At 43.3% G+C, this 5,583-nt stretch overlaps 1 protein-coding gene across 1 annotated transcript in view; it reads left to right on the top strand.

The window, feature by feature from the left end:
* LOC103728672 (histone H3.1) overlaps positions 1-5,583 on the top strand; it is a 44,945-nt gene that overhangs the window by 33,302 nt on the left and 6,060 nt on the right. The window lies entirely within an intron of this gene.

The following is a 5,583-nucleotide window of genomic DNA, read 5'->3' as shown; positions in this document are numbered from 1 at the left end:
GTATAAAATATCCTAGTCTTCTCTCAATATTTTGGAGCTAGAAGCGGAGCTGGAGCTAGAGCAGGAACTGGGTCACTGAGACTTGGAATAAAGAGCTGTAACACTAAATCTGACTGGACTGGGTCCTGTGTCTCCTGCCTGCAATCTAGTCTCCCCGGGGGGCAGCATTCCTCCGTCATCAACTCATGGACACCCAGCTTCAGCCACCCTGTACTTTCCCGTGTGGTCCAGCGGCTGGTGGAACTCGCATACTGAGGAAAGTACATGGGTGAAATAAGGGCGGGACACGGCTGAGCAAAGCCTCAGCAGCAGAGAGCCATGGAAGACACAGGGAAGCAGCGGAGAAGTTGAGACCCACTGCCACAACAGAGACGCGGAGCCACGGTGCTGCGAGACCTTCAGCACTAAAGCGGCGGATAGCAACGCGCGGCCAGAGACAGACGCCCGCGAAACTCGCAACCTTCCAGGGCGCGCGACTAGAGGTGTTGGAAACCTCTGTTATGCAAAGTAGAAGTCCCTTCACGACCAGACAGCTCATGCAGCTCGGGATCATGTGCTGAGGTCTCCTTTCATAGCAGGGTGTCTTCCTGGCATCTTTCCTGTCTCTCCTTTTGAAGTGTCCACCACAAATGCCATAATATAAACATGGCCTTTGGCTCTGAAAGGTACCACGCCTTCCTGTAATTTCTCCAGGCAGACAGCAGTCTGGCAGAAACCCACTTCCATATGTAAATAGAATGCCTCACAAAGCATCTAACAGCCAAAGCTTTTACCATTACCCCCATGATATAAATGTCTTAGTCTTCTCTTACTAGTCAGAGATTTGGGCTGCAGAGAGCTGGGTCACAGAAAGCTGGGACACAGAGAGCTGGGTCTCAGAGAATAAAGCTGTAGCACAGACTGAGCCAAGTCTTGAGTCTTGTGTCACTACCGGCACCCCAATCTCTCCGGGGGTAGCACTCCCTCATTACCGACTTGTGGACTTCCTAGCTTTCGCTGTCTCTGTACTTCTCCCGTGGGGTTCAGTGGCCAGTGGACCTCGCATCCTGAGGAAAAGTACACAGGTGGAATAGGGACAGGATTTCGGCAGGACAACGCTCCTGTAGCAGAGAAGCTCCAGAGACACGGGACCCGAGCCACCGGGAAAAGCCTGCGGAGCACCCACCGCCACGGCCAGAGACGCCTGTGGCCAGACCCGCCAGCGACTAGCCAGGTGTGGCGGGGGAGTGCCATTCTGGGAGTGCGACCAGAGAGAGTGCACGCCCCATAAGAGGAACTTCAGAATCACAACCAGGATAGCCAAAGCAACCCTGAGCACAAAGAGCAATGCTGGGGGGATTACTATACCAGATCTCAAACTATGCTACAGAGCTATACTTATAAAAACAGCATGGTACTGGGACAAAAATAGATACATAAATCATTGAAACATTATTGAAGACCCAAACATGAGTACACAAATTTGAGCTATCTGATATTTGACAAAGGTGCCAAGAACACACAATGGAGGAAAGACAGCATCTTCAACAAATGGTGCTGGTAAAACTGAATCTCCACTTATAGAAGAATGAAATTAGATCCCTATCTTTCACCTTGCACAAAAGTCAACTCCAAATATATCAAAGACCTCAATGTAAAACTCAAAACTCTGAAAGTATTAGAAGAAAACATTGCACTAACCTACAAGATATAGGTGTAGGAAAGGAGTTTCTAAACCAGACACCTGTTGTTCAGGAATTAAAATCAACAATCAACAAATAGAACATCATTAAATTAAAACACTTCTGTACAGAAAAAAAAATTAACAAAGTGAAGAGAAATCTCACAGAGAAAAAAAATCTTCACCAGTGACACATCGGACAGACGTTTAACATCAAGAATTTATAAAGAACTAAAAAAAACAAAGAATCAAGAAAATAAATGACCCGGTTAAATGATGGGCTGAAGATCTAAACAGAGAGTTCTCAAAAGAAGAAATAAAGATGACTAAGAAACATCTTTAAAAGCATTCAGTATCATTAGTAACTGGGGAAATGCAAATTACAACGACCTTTAGATTTCACCTTACCCCAGTCAGACAGGCTAAGATCAAGAGAACAAATGATACCAAATGCTGGTGAGGATGTGGAGAAAGGGGAACACTCGTTCACTACTGGTGGGATTGCAAACTCATGCAACCACTATGGAAAAGAGTGTGGAGAGCTCTTAAAAAACTAAAAATGAGCCAGGCATTATGGCATATGCCTTTAATCCCAGCACTCGGGAGGCAGAGGCAGGCAGGTCTCTGTGAGTTCAAGTCCAGCCTGGTCTACATAGTGAGTTCCAGGCCATCTAGGGCTGAAGAGAGACCCTGCCTCAAAAAAAGTCAAAAAGACAAAAAACAAAACAAAACAAAACAAAAACCTAAAAATGAACCCACCATGTGACCTGCTTATCCCACTCCTTGGCATACACCCAAAGGACTCATCCTATTGCAGAGACACTTGTACAACCATGTTTGTTGCTGCTCTTTTCTCAATAGCTAAGAGATGGAAGCAACCTAAGTGCCCCTCAACTGACGAGTGGTTAACAAAAATGTGGCACATTTACACAATGGAGTTTTACTCAGCAGTAAAGAAAGATGAAATCATGAAATTTGCAGGTAAATGGAAGATCTAGAAACTTACACTAAGCGAAGTAACACAGAATCAGAAAAACAGAAGATGCTCTCCTTCATTGTTTCTTAGCACCAAATCCTTATAAGTGAGTACCTATCATTATGTAACTGCAGGAACCAGGAAAATAGAAGGGAGCCATGGAGGTAAAGGGAAAGAAGGAACTAGAAAGAGAATAATAGTAGGAGACAGGCATTACTAAGAGAGCAATCTGTGGAAAGGGGTAAAGGGGGAGGAGGAGGAGGACTATACAAAGAACGATGGGAATAAAGGGAAAGCAGGAGCTCAAAATCGATGGGACCACAGCAGACAGAAATTATCAAGGGGGAAATAGGGAAAATGGGGACACTTTAAATGGGAAGGGCATGGGGTGGGGTAAATAAGACGGGAGAGAAAGAGGAGCCATAAATAGTGCCTATCTAGCCAGAGGGAATAATTGTATTAGTCCAAAAACCTACTGAAAATTTGCACATACAATATTCCTACATGCATCTGTGAGTATAGTTTAAGACTACATAACAAGAAACAGTGCCAGACCAGAGAAACCTTCCTCCAACACCAGGGTAGTCCAAGAGACTCTTCAAATTACACAGGCTATTGGCACAGTCCTTAATCGCCTCACAGTACTTGATGGTAATACCCTATTGCTGAAGACAGGACATCCTTTGGACAAAGGATTTGGCACATTGGAGCTGGGATTGACCTGGAAACCATCTCCCATGAACACTAGCTCCATAGCTTTGGAGAGCACTACAAATGCTGGCAAGGGAGAATATCAATCGATGATCTAACCCCGAACTTCAAGGCCTAAAAACCACATCAATGGCCAGCACAGCAAACTGCACTGGTGCAGTAGTGGCACTTTTATCTTGGGGGTAATCAACAGCTACATAATTCGACTTAAAGCTCACTGAATGGGAGGAAACTCGTGTCTGGTACTGATCTTAGAGAAAATCCCAAGGTTCTCATATCCCTAGACAAATGTAATTTCTTACTATGTGCAAAATATGGATCCTTAAATTTACAGACAAGTATCCCAGTCACAGTCCATCAAGGTGCTTCTTTTTCAACAGACAGACATTATTACAGAGTTACACCACTGGTCACACACAGAGATTCTCTGTGAATTGCCCAAACCTAAGTGGCACATTTAGGATGCAACCTCTACACCTAAGACTCACAGAACATAGAACAAGGGATGAAGAGCACAGTAATGCATCTTTCAGTTCCCATCAGTGAAGTTCCCTCATGCAACAGAGGGCCAGGAACAAAGAAGGTCAGAAATGGCCAAAAAGCAGAGCTTAAGAATCTTCAGATTATGGGTCCTTGGACAGGTGACAGGACTCCTATATTGAGGTTTACACACCCAGAGCTCAAGAACCATTGTGGAAGAGGGGATGGAAAGATTGTAAGAGCCAGGGAGGAGGTGCAGGACCATACAGGCACCTGGGACCCTTCTCATAGAAACCTACAGCAATGGTGTCAGCATGCACAAGACCCATGCAAACTTACAGACAAAAACCCAGCACAGAACTGTGGAAATGACCAGCAAGCCCCACTCTTAGTTGAAGAATTATTGCCAGCTGATTACTGCTGGGTGAGGAATAACTGATCTTCTTGAAGAGATTCTAGACAGGTTGACTAAACCCCAGTAGATGAATTTGCACTGAGGGCCATATGGGGACAACAACTTTACATAATAGACGTTAATACAAATGACAGAATATATGAACTCCGGCGGGGGGCTATGGGAGGGTGCCAAAGGGGAAGGGGGAAGCATAAAGATGATTTTATAAATGAAATACACAAAAATTCAATAAAAATTTTTAAAAAGAAAGAGATTTTTAAATACACACATACACACACAAATATATATGGTGAAGGTATTGTCCTGGAATATGTTGGTGGTGAGATGTGGAAGACTATGTATAGAAGGAAAATGTGCTTTAAAGAATGGGGGACTGGATAAACACACACATAAATCCCAAACAAAACCGCAAGAGAGTTGTCACAAAGATTTGTTGAGAAACCAAGGAAACATGAGGCTTACAGGAGCTGGAGGAATGGACATTGAAGCTAAGCCAGGCCTAAAATTCAGGGAGCGTTTCAAGGAGTAACAGAAGTACTCGAGCTTTGGAGGATGAATTAAGGTCAGACAGGCAGAAAACTTGGGAAAGACCACCTCATTAAGTAGATTGCATGAAACTTAAAATATGTCAACTTCTTAGTAAATGCAGATTCGACACATCAAATAATGCAAAGAAACAATGGAAATTAAGCCACATCCAGATGTTCCAAGCACTTCTTCAGAGTCAGGATTCTTGGTCAAGGGCCCATATTTGGCACACTCTTGAGGAAAGAGATTGAAGACTGGCTGCCAACTCTTAACTTTGTCCCAAAGCTTAAGATTTTTGGCCTAAGGAGTCTTGCTGTTGGGTTCCATCAGTATTTTCTCATAGACCTTGCTTTAACACAATTCTTTCCCTGTGTTCTTTTCAGCATAATAGCCGATATTGAACAATACTGAAGAGAACATAGGAAACATGGATTTAAATGTAAAGTAAATCATGTCAAACACCAAAGACCAAACTGCTGGCCCCCAAAACAGAATTCAGTAGCTCTGAACTTTTCCCATTTCTTCAACCAATCCTCATCACCAAAGCATCCACTGCCTGATATTATTAACTTTTCATGTATGAACCTCTTATTAAACATTTTTGTAATCAGACACATTTCTAGATGAACTTAAACACTAAATAATTTGGTTTTGAGCCTTATACAATAGAAACCTGAGTCAGGTTTCTGAAATTCAATCATAGTATATATGTCAGTCATTTTCTCCACTCCGTATGTGAGACTGTAAATCCATGTATTTCCAATACCATGAACATGTGGTTGTTTCTACTATTTTGCTGTGAGGATGTCACTG

Source organism: Nannospalax galili, unplaced genomic scaffold (assembly GCF_000622305.1).
Source record: "Nannospalax galili isolate Female #2095 unplaced genomic scaffold, S.galili_v1.0 scaffold952, whole genome shotgun sequence".
In the NCBI taxonomy this organism is placed as follows: domain Eukaryota; kingdom Metazoa; phylum Chordata; class Mammalia; order Rodentia; family Spalacidae; genus Nannospalax; species Nannospalax galili.
The sequence above is the reverse complement of the archived record's forward strand: the minus strand, read 5'-3'. Positions and strand labels throughout refer to the sequence as shown.